At 49.4% G+C, this 18,405-nt stretch overlaps 1 protein-coding gene and 1 long non-coding RNA gene across 6 annotated transcripts in view; one reads left to right on the top strand and one right to left on the bottom strand.

The window, feature by feature from the left end:
* DRD2 (dopamine receptor D2) overlaps positions 1–18,405 on the top strand; it is an 86,763-nt gene that overhangs the window by 18,098 nt on the left and 50,260 nt on the right. Inside the window, exon 1 of one of the 3 annotated variants that reach the window (XM_003992361.6) lies at positions 4,181–4,283. The exons of the other annotated variants lie outside the window; for them this stretch is intronic. The gene's annotated coding sequence lies outside the window, so the exon portion shown is untranslated. Of the gene's footprint in view, positions 1–4,180; positions 4,284–18,405 lie in introns of those variants that run through there. 3 annotated transcript variants of the gene reach the window in all.
* On the bottom strand, positions 850–12,340 carry LOC109491795. 3 transcript variants are annotated; one of them, XR_006585932.1, is made up of 4 exons: positions 11,629–12,340; positions 10,337–10,460; positions 2,822–6,713; positions 850–1,230 (listed from the first exon to the last, which is right to left on the bottom strand). It is a non-coding gene; the product is annotated as an uncharacterized LOC109491795 (long non-coding RNA). The 3 variants fall into 3 exon arrangements; XR_002145282.3 differs by lacking the exon at positions 2,822–6,713 and adding an exon at positions 6,777–6,883 and having other exon boundaries at positions 11,629–12,163; XR_006585933.1 differs by lacking the exon at positions 2,822–6,713 and having other exon boundaries at positions 11,629–12,161.

Here is an 18,405-nt window from a genome sequence, read left to right as displayed (position 1 = left end):
ATCAAGCAATTAAATACATTTAGAAGATGGATATTTACACTCTAATTTATCTGTTTTGTAATTCTGAAGAATTATACAATAGGCTTTCTTTTTTTTAAATTATTTTTTAATGTTTATTTACTTTTGAGATTGAGAGTGAGTGAGACGGAGACCCAGCGGGGGTAGGGGCAGAGAGTGAGGGAGACACAGAATCTGAAGCAGGCCCCAGGTTCTAGGCTGTTAACCCAGAGCCTGACATGGGGCTCGAACTCATGAACCATGAGATCATGACCCGAGCCAAAGTTGGCCACTTAACTGACTGAGCCACTTGGGTGCCCCATATACAATAGGCTTTCTTAAACAGGGTTGCACCTGTATTCTTTACTGCTCCAAAATAGGAGGCAAAGAATATCTATGAGTGTCCATTTTACGTGGATGTGGAAAAGCCCCGTACAGTCTTCAAGCGAGGAGATCATCCTCTGAGGGTGAATACACACACAGATGTCAACACTCTTGAGTAATTCCCTCTGCTCTCCTGCCATGGTCAGAGAGAGTACCCTGAACCCCTGTCTTTTTAAAAGGGTCATCTCCTGGGGTGCCTGGGTGGCTTAGTCAGTTAAGCGTCTGGGTCTTGACTTCAGCTCAGGTCACCATCCCAGGGTCATGGGATCAAGCCCCATGGGATCAAGTTCCGCACTGAGTGTGGAACCTGCTTGGGATTCTCTCTCTCTCTCTCTCTCTCTCTCTCTCTCTGTTTCTCTCTCTACTCCTCTCTGCTTGTGCTCTATCTCTCTGTCTCTCAATGAATAAATAAATAAATAAATAAATAAAATTATAAAGAAAATAAAAGGATTGTCTCCTTCTTCACCCCTTCCTCAGATACCCTGACCTCCCCTCACTAGATCACGCTGATATGGGACTATGGCTCTCTCACCAATACCAGTGGCCAAGACTTCTGCACCTCTCTAAGGCTTTCAGCACTTCGAGAGAAATAATAAAGTATAAAAAGGATGTGTTTATTTTCTTTTTGCCCCACACCCCCTCTGACCCAGAGGACTGCCACCTTATTGTCCTCAGAGTCATTTGCAAATGGACTAGGATCTACATGACCAAAGAGGGGAGGATGAGAGAAGAAAAAATTATAGGAACTTGAAACAGGGCTCAGTTTTCATCTGTGAAATAGGTTAAGAAATCTAGAATTGGAACACTGGGTGTCTGCATTTCCTCCGGTGCTTCTCTAGCTGAAGTTTTCTGTAAGAGGAGAAAATGGGAAAATGTATCAAGCCCCAGTGTGAATTGGTTGTTATTCCTACTTAAACTTCACGATAACCCTGCAATACAGATCTCTATCCCCATTTTACAGCTGAAGACCCTGAAGCTCAGAGATACACAGAACGTTCCCAAGGTTTGGGTGTTTGGACATGAGCGAAGTCCCATGTGACTCCAATGCTGCTTTGCTCCTGACCCCCTTCCCCCCTCCCAGTCCCATGACGGCATTTCCTTTATTTGCTGTGCAATAGTTTTCAGAAGAGGGGCTGTGACAGTCTGTGGGTACATCAGAGTTTGACAGAGGCCAGTAAGGGACTCTCCTTCTAAGTTCTAGCCATGCCTCATTCTCTACCTCAGAGGTAGCTCTTGGGGGCACAGGAGAAAGTTCTAGATTTTCCTCATTCTCTGTCGGCTGGGTCCTTTGTTTCCTCGTTACCGTGGGCCAACAAAACCACCACCATCTTCTCCCCTAACACCCGTTAGTAACCATTTGCTTACCACTTTCAACAATAAAGAGGTACAAATAAAGGTTTACGTAGCACATCAAAAAGAACTTCCTGACTCTGAGGCTCTGGGACATATAGATGGGAAAGTCAAAAAGGCTCATGTGTCCCCCTTTCCAGGAAAGCTTTAAGGAAAAGGGCCACTCTGCCTGGCCTACTTGGGCCGGGTACAGTTCTGCCCGGAGGCAGGGGAGGCTCGCGATGACCTCCAGAGGGCCCTGGCAGCCTGGGAGGCAGGGGCCCACAGTAAGCTGCCTGCCGCTTGGCCGCAGATGTTCGCTGTCATAAATCACTCAGTGCATCTGTTTGCTGTGCCGCTTGTTTAAAGAGCGAGCCGTTTGCTAATTGAAAACTAAAAGATCCATCCGTGTCACTCACAGCCAGCATGAAATCCACTCAGCCATGCAAGACTGGGGTAAAAGTGGCAGCACAGCGCTACGGGGCCCTTGGGTTGGTGCTCCCCGTGGTGGTCATGTTGCTCCCCTTCTGCCTCCTGAGTGAGCGAGGCTATTCTCCCCACCGCAGAACAGCCAGGGGGTATCCATATTACAGTTTGTCTCATACTTCCTCATCTATTATCCTCAATGCTGCCCACAGAGAACGGTATTCGTAGCCCCAACTTAAAGATGGAGAAACTGAGGCTCAGAGATAGCAAACTACATAGCCAAAGTCACCCAACTGGTATGTGACAGAGGCAGGACACCAGTCTAGGTCCCCTGACTAGTCAGGAGAGGGGTGGCTATCCACTGGGCGGCTCTATCCCTGGACCAATAGAGGTGCTGAGCTGGAAGGCACCAAGTCCTTCCTTAAGTGGATTAAACCTTGGAAAGAATGGCCTAGGGGTAGACCAGGGGGAACACTGAGATTTCAACAATATCTGCAATGTCTCGTTGCTTTAAAAGCAAATATAGCAAAATGTGGGGATTCCTGATGGCTAGACTATCTCCCTATGAAGACTGTAAACGGATGGGGGCCAGACCAGATGCGCAAGGTAGTGCCAATGCCAAAGGCAGGGAGCAGGGGAGGAGGTACCATGCGCCCACTTATAGCCTCTCCCCTTCCCCAGTTACCTCCAGAGATGGTTGTATTTGAGAAACGTGCTGGTGTGCACCTCTCAGGTGGGGGACTGGCCCAGCCCTGGTTCTCTGTGGTGGAATCTGCAAGGGCACTCCAATTCATTGAGTCTCACTCAGTTCCTCCTAGAGCGATGTAGGTGGGTGTGTGTGTGTGGGGGGGGGGGGTTAGATGAGTGCGCAGGTCCTTCTGTGATCATGTGGGTCATTGGAGGCATACAGACTTAATCTTTGTGTGCCCAGAGTGGCTTGGCTCCAGCAGCAATGGACTCTATGCTATGCACAGTCAGTTCTGTACCCATGCTGTTCCTCCTGTGGTGTGCTGTGTGGCCTTCTCCCTGGCTGGAACGGGTATTGCTTCTTCAGTGCCAGTCCCCATGAAGTCTCCCTTGTTTGTGCTCCACGCACCTGGTTAAGCCACCGGTGCTGTAGTGCTATGCTATGTTACAGGTGTTTCCTAGAGGTCTCCACTGCACTGGCAGGATGTGACAACAGGGGCCAGGTTTGATTACTCTTGGAGACCCTGGAATCTGACACAGAGCCTGGCAAACGGAGGACAGTCAAACACTTAATTGCTGAAGACTCCACCTCTGTTTGTATTCAAGGGCAAGCGGAACCGGAGGCCCCCTTTTGAATTTCCTCTTCAGGTCAACTCCAAGCAGGCTTTCCCCTGAAAGGGTCAAGCAACAGAACTGACTACAGGGCTTCCAAGACCAGAGGTCTGTAAACGGAACCTGGACGGCTTCTCCTTACGCGACTCCCTGGATGGGCTGTGCCTCCTCCAACCTTTATCCTCTGACTTCTCAGAGGGAAATAAGCAGACACTGAAGATGCCTGGTCACCGGCGGCCCTGAATGTACAGGGTATCATTCACTTTGGGGGTATGGGGAGACCGCAATGGGCAGTCGATCGCGCAGTTCCCGCCTCAGCAACCACCTGCGCTAAAGCCAGGGCTGACTGCAACCTCTGCCGGCTCGCTGCTCACAGCAGGCTGGGTCGCACTGAGTCCGCACACCGGCGCGCAGAGTGGCGGGGCGGGGCCTGGCCCAGGGGCGGGGCCCAGGGGCGCCCCGTGGGCCAGGGCGGCCCCGCCCCCCGCCTCCCTCCCTCGCTCCGGTGCTCCCGCGCCGTGAAGCTGTCCAGTCTCAGTGCCGGAACCGGCCGCCTCCCGCGCGCACCGCGCCGCCTCCGCGCCTTGTCCCTGTGCTGCACGCCCGCCCGCGCCCGGCCCCGCCCCGCCCCGCCGCGGCCGGTCCACTGCTCCCCGCGGGCCGGAGCCGGCCAAGCGGCTGCCCGCCGGGGCTCTGAACGGCGCGGCGGGGCCGGGAGCCAGGGACCCGCCGAGGAGAGCGGCGGCCCGGACGGCTGCCGGAGGGGCGGCCGCGCTTGGATGCGGCGGGAGCCGGAAGCCTCGAGCAGCCGGCGCCGTCTCTGCCCCCGGGCGCCCTATGGCTTGAAGGTAAGCGCGCGCACGCTGGAGCGACGGGCGGCCGGGGGCCGAGGCGGGTCGCAGGGAGAGGAAGGGGGAGCTCGGAGGGCGGCGCGACTGGGACTAGAAGTTTGTCAGGCCACTCTGGCGCCGTCTGCCTGGGACCGACCCGACTGCGGGCAGGCTCTCCACCGACTCTCCATCGGGCTGCTAGCCCAGGGGGGACAGGAACACAGCGGCTGTCATCCCCTCTGACTCCCTCTCGGCATCCCTTGCACGGCCCGGGCGGGAATCCTCGCTCCGGTCATTAGCGGGCGGTGCGGGGGCAGCCTCCCGCGGAGCGCGGTGAGCCACCCTTGTGGAGCCGGAGCTTCGCAGGGCGGCCGGCTCCCGACGATCTCGGGACGGCACTTTCTGCCCCGCACCCAAGTCCGGGACCCCAGGGCGCGCGGCCAGAGTTTCTGACCTACAGGGAGAGAGAAGGGTTATTCTTGGCAAGTCTGGATTTGCGCGACCTGAGACTTTTCAGTTTCTAAGGACAGAAGCCAAGGCCGGTTCTGCCCCTCCTCTCCCACCACCGGTTGTGCCGCTGTCCTTGGTTCTGAATTTACGTTCTTCGCCATCTCTCCGTTTGAGATCCAGTCAAGGAGGGAGGCTGAGCTTTCAGAATCATCTCGACCTGGGAATGGGGGTGACGGTTGGGGCAGTAGTGGAGGGTGACTGTTCGACTCTGGCATGGACCAAGAACCTCGACAGAGCTGTGTGCGGAGACAAGAGGCAGCTCTAAGAGCCAGACAGAGCAGGTCCCCAACGCTGTCTGTGCGGGCAGCCTGTGAGTGGTTCCTCTTGAAGAGCAGAGGTAAGAGGGTGCGTGTGCGTCTACACAACAGGCTTCGCCATGGATGCAAGTCACAGCACCGCAGCTCCGTAGGGACAGGCCCTTGCTCTCAGCCACAGGGAAGCTGTTTGGGCGAGTGAAGTTTCCCCACCTGGCACCCCACTACTTTATGTGCTGGGGGCTCCCGAAGTTGGTGAGGTACAAGGCACTTTGTGGATCTCTCTCCAGTTCTTTCTGCAGATCCAATCATTTCTGGATTTTGACCAGGATGTAGACCTTTCAGATTAATCCTCACTCTTTCCCAGGAACTAGATGATCAGTGATTCTTAGCCTTCCCTCCCGCCCCCCACCATGCAAATATTCTGCTTATCCCTGATTCATCCTGCAGCATTAGGACCACTTGAAAAAGAAATCATTCTTCTCATGTTTCTCTCTGTTGGTGCTGTGTTTGATGAGGGTGGGCAGAGAGAGAGAGGCCTTGGTGAATGTGACCAATTGCAAGAGAACTAGTGGGCTGGTTTTCTGGGTCCCAGCCCCCTGCCTTTGACTTCTTTGCTTAGTGTTCAAGATTCCTGGCATATCTGAGGGGGGTGAGTGGAAAGGATGCCACCTCTGAAATCAGACATCGGGTAGGGAAGATATCTGAGAGGGTTACACATAGATCAGAGCCATGATAACCCCAGCCTTGGTCTCTTGGAGAACACTTTGAGTTCCTTCTACCTTCTTTGCACACCCTGGGGATGAAGGGTGCTTGGAAAATGGGAGATTCTGATTTGTTGTAGAGGTCTGGGGCAGCATTTCTCCAATGGTGGTTCTGTTTTAATGAACTCCCTGCCTCTGAATCACCTGGAAACCTAGTTAAAAATGGATTTTTTTTTGTTCTTCTCTGAAGGGCTGCTGAATGAGAATCTCAAGCTGAGACCCAAGAATGTATATTTTAACAATATTTCTGGGTGATTCACATGTACGCAGGTTAATAAATCATCTCTCGTAAAAGTTCATACTTCTTTGGCTAGAGGGAGCATGATTAGGTCTTTAATTGACCTCTCTGCCTTCTCCAGTTTATCATGTTAAATTCTTCATGGGTGACACTGCTGATGGAGGGTCCCATCCCCCAGATTCAATCCTTTTGCTGCAATAAAGGATGCAGCCCAATCTCCTCTCTGCCAAATCCTCCGGCAGATTTTTGGCCTCTAAAAATCACTGATATGGCTTTAGGTTGACCTGTGTAAATAGTAACTGCCCTCTTCTAAGGGCCAACTCATTATGTTGTTCTTACTCTCCCCTTCTGGAGGAATTATTGTCTTTCATTATGCATGTGCTGTGGTCTGCTAACCCAACTGCTCCTGAAATGCCAAGGAGTGATTAGTTCAGCTTAGTAGCACGTCATGTTCCCCAAGGCTGGTAGCCACTCGTGCCCTGCTGGCAGTGACATATTGGCTCTATTGATTTGGTTCTTGTGCTCTATAAGCTAGCAGGCTTGTAGGGGTGAATAAGGCCAGTAGAGATGCTTGTGGGCTAGTCCGTTTTCTACCTTCACCTGAAAGGTTGGATTATTTCTGTCTAGAACATGCAATGATGTAGGGGAATTTGAACTTGAGAGGAACCTTCTGTTCTTCCTCCTACCAGGGGAAACAAAGGGAGCTCATAATCTCATAAAAATTTTTTTTTGGCCTCATATTCACCTGGGATTGATGAAGCTAGACTGGTCTGAGGTCCCTGTTCTGTGGGTAAACATGTGTAAGGGGAAAGTCATGTGGACTTGGCCTGGAAAGAGCTGTCTTCGTCTTCCCTGCAAGTGAAAGTCAAATATTGGTGTCGAGGAAGTAGCATGGCTGTGAAAATAACACAGTTTTTGTGGGGTGGGGTGGGGTGGGGGTTAAGGATAATGAGACTTCCTTGAGCCAATGCTGCCCCTTCTACTGACTCATATTTTCTGACCTGCCAAATCCCATTTCTCCCTTCCTATGAATCTCCAGCAGTGAAGGTGTTTTAGCCACTGGTAAAGGAGGGGAGAATCAACACTGAGGTTTTATAATGTCAGAATCCCAAGCCATATCTCCCAGAGTCGGGTTGTCACAGTAACCTGAGATTTGAGGTCTTGAAAATATCTTAGCATGGCTGCCTACTCAGTCCGATTTCTGCAAGGACATAGTTACCAGGACTTTAAACCCTTAGGTTATTTGGGCTCCTCAGAGGTCATCCTGGCTGCTCTTGACCCCTAAACAGGGTAGCTTTTCTCTTAGTCCAGAAGTATGGTGGGCTGTCTCCAATTACCAAAGTGCTCCCAGAAGGAGTGGCATAAGCTTTCTAGTTCCAAGCCACCAGGACTGGGCTTGGTAACCAAACTTCTCCATTCTGCTAGGAGCCTTGCTTAGCAGGAAAGCATCCTGCATCTAGGAGATGCTTGGAAGCCACAGGCAGCAGGAGATGGCACAATGTGGTTCGGATCCTCAGTAGGTACCCTTTCGTGTATATAGCTTCTCTCTCAGCTGAATCCCAGCACCTCATTCCCCTCTCTCACCCCCAGTAGGGACTCTCATGACCCTGAGAAGACTCCAAGATTTGGCTCTGGGGTTCTGTACAAGCTCCAGCATCTCCAGCTCTCCAGGATACTACATGGAACCACCAAGGGTTTGCAGTTTGCTGATTTGCCAGCTCTGGGTGGTATTATCTGCAGCCTTTTAAATTACTCTAATAGTGCTAGAATCCAACATGAATACATCCCTGCCTCTCAACTGTCCCTACCACCATTGTCATTGAAGATTTCTTTCTTATTTTTTTTAAACAATAGAATCATATTATTTAAATGCATAGGTGTGGAAAATAGCTTGATTATAGTGTCAGTGCATGTGGGTGGAGGAGTAAAACTACAAGATTCACCACTTGGTTTGTTCCCATTTGGGTCCAAAGAAAGGAGCACAACTTGCCCTTCTGGACTGTACATTTCCCCTCTTCTTGTCCTTTTCACCTCAATCTGATAAATGGGTTAAACCAACACCCTTGGCAGCTGGGATGCCCCCTGGGAGGGTGCAGCCTCCTCTCTGCCTAGGAGACATGGGAATGTTTCTCTGCAGAGGAGCAGAGGCTCTTGCTGGCTCTGGCTCCAGTATACAGGGAGGAGCCAGAGATGACGCACTGGGACCTGGGGACTCCCCCCTCCCCTGGGTGGAAGAGGCCATGGTGCTGCAATGTCCCAAATTCAGAGACCTGGAGGCTGCAGGGGCATCTGAGAGAGTGTGGAGAGGTGTACAGGGATGGGAACCGAGAAGAAGTAAACTCTTCGGGGACCCCCAGAAAAGGCTGATGTTAAATACGTATGTATTAGACATCAGCTTAGTGTGGTTTGCCCAATTTGTTGTAATCTCATGGCACCTGCAGGGGTTTTCATGTTTTCCAGGAGGAGACAGGGGAATTCTTTGCTGTCTACAGTGATGGGTAGGGGAAGGGGGGAGGACCCCTGGCTTTCCCTGGAGCTCTCTGAGTGATGTCAGTCTGCTCCTAGACAGAGAATGATAAGTGAATCCAGGCAGACTCAGCCCCCAGGGGTCCATCAATAGGCCCATAGCCAGCCTGGGCAGACAGGCCTTCCAGGGCGCTGTAGGTCGGCACAGAACAGCAGCCACAGCCCCAAGGACACGCCCCTGCAGATGTCTGGGAGTCAGAATGAGTCCTGGGGCCCATCCATTTGTCACCAGGCTCCTTCAAAACGTGCCTGCCCTTCTCATTTCCACCCCTGCCTTGTTGTCATTGTTTGGATTCTAAGTGGCTCAGCAGGGGAAAGGCATTAGAAATGAAATTATTTTTGTTACACGCTGTATAATTGCCTTCTCTCCTTCCTGTTACCCCAGGCAGCAGCATCACTAGCAATTCCCCGGGAACCCTTGGTCTGGGAAAGTGGCTTACTCACAAGCGTCCTTAAAAGGGCTGCTTTTGACCAGTGGTCCTGCTCGCCAATCCCTCCGTTGCTGGCCCCATCAGCCTAATGGCTAACGTTTATTGTGCACTTGCTGTGTGCAAGGTACTGTGCTGAGCATTTGACATGTGTCTTTTATTTCTTCTCTTCATCTTGCAACAACTCTGGCCACTGTTATGATCCCCCTTTTTACGGAGGAAGAAGCGTGGGCTTAGAGAGATAAGTTGCTTGCACAAGATCACAGGGCTAATAATGTGCAGGGTGGAGATTCAAGGCCAGACTGTTTGATGCTAAAGTAATCGCCCTCTCTGACCTATGGTCATCGGCATACAGAATAAGGAAGGGAAAATAGGTCTAAGAAGGCACTTTCTTTGATAAACTGAAGTGACAGCAAGCTTTGCATTGGAGACCAGGAAAAGAGGAGGTTGCAGAGGGAGAAGAGTGGATGGAATAAGTTCTTGGGATTTTTAAAGTTGAGGACTGTCCAAGAAGTTGTTCTATGCCTGGGTCTCACTCCTTTGGGTCAGGTACACTGGGAATGAATCTCAGCAAGCAATGGGAGCAGAGGAGAGGGGGCAGGAGCAGAAAAAGGGAGAGACACCAGAGCCTACTCACTCAAGGGAGGGCAGGAGAAGGTGTGGACGCATGGAAGGCCTGGCTTCCCTGGAGAAGCTAGGCTGAAACTGGGATGCCATCATTGCTCATCTGTTTGAGGCGCACCAAACTGTTGCCAGAGGATACAACTCAGGCTGCTGCCTCCCTTTGGCCTTTGGTGTTGTTTTCTCACCATATGGGATGAAAACTTGTCACATCTCCAAGACTAAGCTTGAGTTTAGGGCGAGTGGGGAGGAGTGGGATGGCCTGGGGTCCTACACAGACGCGGGATTAACTCATGAGCGCTGTCATAAGGACTAACTGCTCGGTGCTCTTCTGCTGGACAGAGGCCGAAGAGGCCTGGGTGTTCCTGGGCAGGGCAGTTAGTCTGCACATTGGTTTCTTCCCCGACAAAACAAAGGAACTTTTACATGCTGCCTGCTACCTTGGAATTCCTAAGATTCACTTAGAGTTCACTTCCTAAGATTCACTTCCTAAGAGTTCACTAAGAGCACTCCAGGCTCTACTGAAATGACCAGATAATGGGGATCACCTCCCAATAAGCTAGAAGACTTCTAGCCTGTGTAGGTGAACCTCACCATGAATTTTATGAATGCCGCTTAGCATTTGGTCCCTTACTTAAGCCCTTAAAACACAACATGGTTAAGCCTGTGGGCTCCGGAGCGAGATTGCCAGAATTTGGATTCCGACTGCAATACTTACTAGCTGTGTTACCTTAGGCAAGTTGGCTGACTGCTGTCAGCTGGGGTTCTCATCTGTACGTGGGGATGTTCATGCTGAGATGGTTGCGTTGCTGTGATTACTTATGGCAGTAGATATAAGACACTGGGAAGAGTCCCTGGCAAAAGTAAGCACAGCGCTCCATAAACGTTAATTGTAATAAGTGTTATTGTAATCATTAAGGAACTGGAAGGGGAGAGTGGCACCTGGTGGCTCAGTTGATGCAGCCTCCAACTTCCGTTCAGGTCATGATCTTGCAGTTCATGGGTTCAAACCCCACATCAGGCTCTGTGCTGACAGCTCAGAGCCTGGACCCTGCTTCAGATTCTGTGTCTCCCTCTCTCTTTGCCCTTCCCCACTCATGCCCCCCCGACCCTCTCAAAAATAAAATAAACATTAAAAGAAGTTTTTTAAATAAGAAAATTAAAAATTAAAAAAAGGAACTGGGGGGGGGGCATTTTCAGCTGCTTTCCTTTTGCACTCACTGAGCACCTGGTTTTACATCTCCGAAATTAAGCATATTTCTAAAGCTTTCACAAAATTCAAGCCTATGTTTCTTTCTTACACTCTCCACTTACCTGCCCCACAATCACTGGCTCTCCCCTGCCAGAAGTTTTTACTCATCTTGAGCAAGAGGAGCTATACTCACTGGTCCATATGTTATGCTGCACTCGCCACAAGTGCAGCTGTCACCTGTCTTCAGACAACACTGTTACAATACCACTGACCATATTGCCTGTGCTGTACCCTTTGTCCCCACAACTGATTTGTTCCATTACTGGAAGCCTGTGCCTCCCACTCCCCTTCACCCATTCTGCCCATCCCTCCACCCACCTCCCCTCTGGCACCCATCAGTTTATACTTGGTTGGAGCCTTCTTGATTGGTACTGTGACGTTGGATGGTGCACTCTGGCAAAGGCCACTTATTATAGAAAATCAAAAATAAGGAGAAAATACTGGTGCACAAGAACACGGAGACTTTTCTTTCTTCTACCCTTGGTTGAGAAGCCCAAAGAACCTCACATTGAGATCCTCAAAGCTACCACAAATACATGGTGTCCATCTTTTGGGGGTCATTAATGGCAGAGGCAAATGTCACCCACGTTTTGGATGAAGGATGGTCCTGCCTGAGAAAGGGATGTAACTCAATAGCTTCTGGCCCTAGGACTCTCTGATCCTGAAAGTTACTCCCTTTCTTTGGCTCTTTTCCTTTTCTGTGAATCCTTCACAGGAGAGGAGTCTTTCCTAATTGATGCATCTATTTCTGGCCAATTAAAAAGGCTTACTATTTAGGGCAGGTAGAGGATTTCAAGGACATCATGGGTGTTCCACTCCCTGGCCATCTTCCTCAGGTCATGGAGTCATTCCTTCTTGGACTCTGAGCTTCCTCAGCTCTTATGTTCATTTATGGCAGGAACAATATGAGAATTGTATTGACAAGCAGGAACTAGCATCTGGGGTCCCAAGCAGAGGATGTCAGGACCCCTAAAGAAACAATGATATTTCCATACACGTCTTTCCTTGGGGAGTGTATATAACTGAAGGCCTGGATTGCTCTGGATGACTGATGGCACAAAGTCTGCCTTCTGGACAGTCTTCTTTGGTGAGCTAGAGGGAGGTGGTAGGAGGTGATGAATGCTTTCCATAGATTTGTGCGGTCCTCCATACATTCTGGATCCTTCCTTAGTTACATTCCATGGTGGTCAACCTCCAAGATGACCCTCAATACTCCCTGTTTTCTGGTATTCATGTTCTTATGTAATCTCCGTCTACATTAAATAGGGAAGACCTGTATACCAATAGGATAATGCCTAAATGGCAGATTGTGACTTCTGAGAATATGTCATAATAGGTATTATGACTTCTACCTTATTCTTTCTTGGATCACTCATCCTGGGGAAAACTATCTGCCATGTCATGAGGACACTCCAGTAGCCCTATGGAATGTTCTGCATGGCAAGGACCTGAGGTCTCCTACCAAGAGCCATGTGAATGAGCCATCTTGGAAGTAGATCTTTTCTCCCCAGATAAGCCTTCAAATAACTGTGGCCACTTCCAAGGTCTTAATTGCAACCTTCTGAGAGATCTGAGCCAGAACCACTGAACAGAGCTGCCTGAATTCCTGACCCACAGAAACTCATTCAGATAATCAGTTTTTGTTGTGTTAGGTTGCCAAGTTTGGGGATGATTTATTATATAATAGTAGAAAGCTAATAACACACAATGAAATTATTCTCTGTGAAGTTATTCACAATTTTCTTCCGCAGTGACTCAGGAGTCCCTTCACTATCCACGTATAAGATGAATTCTTGTATGGGAATCAAACGGCCTCTAGTGACCTTCAAGGAGCACCTCTGGTTTTGTTCTGAGATTTCAAAGCCCTCGTGGTTCACACAATACAGTCATGGGCCTCTCAGCCCTCGTCTTACCAGACCAAGCTGTCGATTTCTGTTTTGTCTTCCTGTACTCACTCTTTCCTGAATGTCTTCTGCTGTGGCTGCCATTCCACATGGATTTCAACTTTTCATTCTGTCACTGAACCAAAATTACTGAGCACCTACTGTGTACTAGGCACTCATCTTGGTTGCAAATACATTAATGAAAAAAAAAATGAAAAAAGATCCCTGCACTCCTGGAGCTTATATTCTAGTGTGAGGAGAAAAATGATACACACTAAATATAAAAAATAAATGAGTGAGTGTGTTAGAAGGCAATAAGTACTTGAGAAAAGAAAAATAAATTGATTAGGGCTCTGGTATATGGCGTGTTAAGGGTCTGGAGGAGAGGGAAGTTTGCATGGCCAAATAGGGTGATCAGGATGGATGTCACGGTGAATGTCATACTTGAGGGAAGACTTAAAGAATGTGGGGGAGTGCATTTTGCAGACACCAGAGGGACGAGCATTCAAGGCAGGGATTCATACAGTCTGCGTACATTTTAAAGCCCTTTTAATAGTTGTCTTGTCCCCTATGGAGCAATGGTAATACTTTGCATTTGGAACTCCTTTTTAATTTTCAAAGCCCATGAGGCAATAGTAATCTCTTGTATTTGTAAATCACTTTCTCACACCCTATCCCTACTGATCCTTACAACAAGCTACTGAAGTAGCTGTTACAATCTCAATTTTGTAGATGTGGCCCCTGAGGCTCAGAGAGGCTAAGCAAAACGTACTCAGGTTCACAGAGTTAGGAAATACTGGAGTTACTGCCTTTGGAAAACTCTTGTGCTCTGTTCTTATGTTGCTGTCCGAATGCTTAATGCTAATCGTTCCATTGTGCATTTCTTTTTTTAATTTCTTTTTATTATTTATTTTTTGAGGGACAGAGAGAGACAAAGCATGAGCAGGGGAGGGGCAGAGAGAGAGGGAGACACAATCCGAAGCAGGCTCCAGGCCCTGAGCTGTCAGCACAGAGCCCAACTCGGGGTTCGAACTCATGAACCGTGAAATGATGACCTGAGCTGAAGTCATAGGCTCAACTGACTGAGCCACCCAGGCGCCCCTTGATTGTGCATTTCTTGTCTTCCCCACTAGCCTGAGAGCTCCTTGAAGCAGGGTCTGCCTCCTGCTTCTCCAGAACCTGTTATAACCCAAAGGGATGCTGAGCCCTTGGTAGCCACTTACTTAAATCGTGGTATGAGTGAGAGGGTGAGAGATGGCCTACTTCCAGGGCCGCACTTACTGGGAGCCCAGCAAGAGTGTCTGGCAGTGTTAACGGGTCAGCAAGATGCTTCACACCTTCTCTCTTTCGTCCTCAACCTGCATTCTCTGATTACCTTCAGCCATGAGTACTTTATGCTCTGGCTGGAAATTGTTCAGAGTTGTTGAGGGGCACGGAAGTAGGGGGTTATTGACTGGTCAGAACCTGCTTCAGTCAGACACACACACAGAGAAAAAGGTACTGGGCGAGCTGTCAAGGAAACATGACACATATGTTGGTCCAGGTCTGCCCAGAGACCTGAAGACAAGTGGGATGGAATAGTTGTTGAGCTCTGTCTTTGGAGCTCTGGACGGTTTGCTTTGACGCTGAGATTTCGAGTTTGGGGACAGGGTTGGTCCTTAGTTTAATTACCTGAGACCCTTCAAAAGCAGTAATGGTTTGAACACACATTTCCCCAATTCACGTGTAAAACATGAGATACCCACCGCCTGCCCGTGTAGCTATTCAGGATAATGAAGTGATTCAGAGGATAAACTTCGAAACCAGAATGATACAGGCTCAGATCTGTGTTCTGCTGGTAACCAACTTTGTGACCTCAATCAAGTTACTATAACCCCTTTGAGATTCAGGTTTTTCTTCCATGAAATAGGGGTGACTATGGCACTTCATAGGGTTTGTGGGAAGTAAATAAATCACGCATATAAAGTGCTTAGCCTGGTACCTGACACATGGTAAGCTCTCAATAAACTTTCACTTCATTCTCATTATAATAAGTAGGAGGCATTGAAGTGTCCACAGGATCCTTTCCAGTCCTTGCTCCAGATTTCATCTTCTCTCTTCTGGAAGGAAGAAGGACATCATTGCAAGAAATCAGACAAGCTGGGACCTGACTCCTGGAATGTTATTTTTGGAAGAACCCTCAGTATCATGTAACAAGGGAGAATGGCACAGAGCCCCAGGGCCCCTTCGGTCACACTCTGTGGTCACGGACTTCAAGTTAGAGCATGCAGTAGTCAAGGAACCCAAAGAAACTATGGCTAAAGAGCTGGAGTTTGAGCTGAGGACAGTACAGGGTGATGCCAGAGGCATTGCAGAGACCAGACTGTGAACTCTGAAGCCTCGTGAAGACTCTGTCCTGAGGGGATGAAGAAGCCATTGTGAAATGTTGCCTTTAAGCTGGAGAATAACACAATTGATTCATTTACATTAAAAAAAAAAAATCGGAGGTTGCATCCCGCCCCCTCCCCCTGCCGCTGATGCTACAGAAGCAAGATTGAAAGAAGGGTAACTGGGGTGCCTGGGTGGCTCAGTCAGCTCAGGTTATGACCTCACAGTTTGTGAGTTTGAGCCCTGCATCAAGCCCTGCTTGGGATTCTCTGTTTCTCTGCCCCTCCCCTACTTGTGCGCATGCGTGTGCGCTCGCGCTCGCTCTCTCTCTCTCTCTCTCTCTCTCTCTCTCTCAAAATAAATAAAATAAAAAAGAAGAAACAAAGAAAGAAATGAAGAAACAAAGAAAGAAAGGTAACTACCAGAGTTTTTGGCTGTCCAGGACAGCAGTGCTGAAAGCCAAGGTGGGGCAGTGGAGACAAAGACAGGAGTGGTTTGCAAAGTTATTTAAATTTTAACAGAACTTGGTGATTATGGAGCATGAGGGGAAGGGAGTAGCCAAGGATGATTTAAAGACAATGAAGCAAGGCAGTTAAGGATATTGGTAAAATGTCTGAATATTGGGACAGAAATCTGAGCCAGGTGGAAAAGGAAGTGCAGACTGGAGGTGGATATGGGGGGGGGGGGGGAGGGGCAGGAGGGATTAGAATCAGCGAACTGGTGGTGTTGATGAGGTCAGAGAACTGGCATAGTTGGAGGAATTGAGTGCACGAGCTGGGTCACAGAGGGAGCTAACTCAGTTTCTGATTAGAAAGAGGAACAGAGCAGTCCTGGGTGAGGAGAAAGACCAGGATGCAATCAGGGGAACGGGTGATTGAAGTGGTGGGTGTACTTGGGGATGCGGGCATCACGGAGCTGAGAGGCCAAGGTGCCAGAAGCTGATTCTACCCAGGTTAATGTCAGGACTGGGGCTGGAGTGCGGGATGGGGAGCTAGGTGCCAGAGCCTTCGTGAAGTAGGGAAGGGGCCAGAATTCCATCCATCCATGGATGGCCCTGACAGAGACAGGTGGAGGGGTTATAGGTGGCTGGCATGTACCTTAAAGGAGCAGGGTCTTCACAGCAGGGCAGAGGGGGGCTAAGGAGACAGGGAGGGGCCATGCTCTCCGTGGAGGCTGACACAGAACCACCTTTCCCGTATCATCACACTGGTATTCTCTTCTGTTACCTCACTAGTTCTGAACTCACTAGATGACATTCCTCTCCTCATCTTCAGAGAATGGAAGAGAAAGAGGAGAAGAAAGGAGAACAGAGGGTGGCGAGTAGGTGTTAAGCTGTGGATAAGAGATGAAAAAGGTGGCGGTTAGGAGGAAGAGAAAAGAAAATGGATCTGTTGACATCTGTTCCTCTGTGCTCACTATACCCTATCCAGCCTTTGAATATGTTTTCTCTGCCTGAATGCTCCAGCCTTTGACCTTAAACACTAACTGCTCGTCAATCTTTAAAACTGAGTGCAGGCATCACTTCTTCCAGGGAGCCTTCCATGGTTTCCCCCCTAGAGTGTCCCATCAGCCTGAGCTAGGGACCCCTCTATATTTCATAGCAGGAAGTGTAAGGTTTATTACACCATATTGTAATGTTTATAATTGTCTGTTTACTGATCTGTTTCCCCGTTAGATGGTAAATTCCTTGAAGGGGGCAGCGAAGTCCTTACCTCTCCAGGCTTAGGTACCAGCCCATTGAACATAGTGGGACTGTGATCAGGGGAATCTCCTGCCCCTCCACCTACACACAGTAATAAGGCAGGAGACACACCGTCTGCTCATCCTTGAAATCCCCTGTATTATTAACTCAGGCTAGACAGTTTCTCCAGCAATTGACATGGACTGGAGAGATCCCAGCATGCCAAGGCTGTAAATGTAAAGGACATTAGGGACCCAGACTAACTCTTGGTGTGTGGAGGAGAAAACTGTGCCCAGAGAGGTAAGCAGTGCAATCAGAGTCTGATGGTTGCTTAGCAGCAGACCAAACCAGACCCCGGGTCTGCCAATGACCCAGCCGATTGCCTGCCATAGCAAGCCGGTGCCCTGCGCCGTGCCCAATAGCCAGAGATGATGTCTTCTGCTTTTCGTCCCTTGTCCTTTCCTCTCATTTCTGGGTCCCAAATGGCTGATTTGGTGGCCCTTAGTACTCAGCTGTACTCCATTGCCTGAGAAAAACAGATAAAAGAATTGTAAAGCGGGACTGAGTTGGTACTTATATATTTTGAGGGACTCACAGCTTTGAGGGATGGGGCTGCAGATCCATTAATGTTCCCGTTTCTCATGGAGAAGCAGATTGTAGGCAGGTGGGTTCTCAGTGTATCAAATGACATGCAAAAGCTTTTTGAATGCTATGTTATTGTCATTAAAAATAACAGAATAGGGTGCACGGATGGCTCCTTTGTCATCAGCCAGATCTTAGACTGGGCAGCAAGGAGGGGCTGGAGAAGGGGTAGTGTCCATGCTCCGCACTGAGCAGGTGCTTGGCAGGTGGTAAGCCGTCAGGAAATACAGGTTGCATGTGTGGATGCACGCATGCATGAACGAACGAATACTGTCCTCTTGCAGAGCAAGCTGAGATTTGCTCACATCACATCCCGCAGGAACTGGAGGAAAACCAGGCGGACAGCCTGGAGAAGCCAAATGTCCACAGCTCTTCTTTCTAAGCACTTTTGCTTGGCTCCCAAATGTGATAAGAAACGCGTGTGGTGGATGATGGCTGTAAGCCTGTGCGGGTTCCCTGAGCCCCAGGGCATGGAGAAGGTCTCCAGAGGGTGGTGGAAGGTGGGGAGAGAGCTCACAGCCGTGTGCCTTAAACATCATGGAGCCCAGGGGGGCCTGAAGCATGCATTCATTTCCTCAGTAACAAAGTACCACAAACTGGGTGTCCCAAACAACAGAGATTTATTCTTTCGTAGTCCTGGAGCCTGGAAGTCCCAGATCAAGATGCCGGCAGGGCCATGCTCCCTGTGAAGGCTCTTGGCTCTTCCTGGCCTCTTCCAGCTTCTAGTATTCCTGGTGTTTTGGCTTGTGGAAGCAGAATTCCAATCCCTTCCTCTTGTCTTCACATCATCCTTGTCTCCCTGTGTCTCTCTGTGTCCTTGCCTCTTCTTGTAAGGACACAAGCTTTTGGATTTAGGGCCCCCCTATTCTGATATAATTCCATCGAGATCCTTAATTAGTTACCTTTGCGAAGACCCTGTTTCCAAATTAGGTCAGATTCTGGAGCGCTGGGTGGGTGTGGATTTGGGGGGACAC

This window comes from Felis catus, chromosome D1 (genome assembly GCF_018350175.1).
Source record: "Felis catus isolate Fca126 chromosome D1, F.catus_Fca126_mat1.0, whole genome shotgun sequence".
Classification (NCBI taxonomy): domain Eukaryota; kingdom Metazoa; phylum Chordata; class Mammalia; order Carnivora; family Felidae; genus Felis; species Felis catus.
This window is presented reverse-complemented; position numbering and strand designations above follow the sequence as displayed.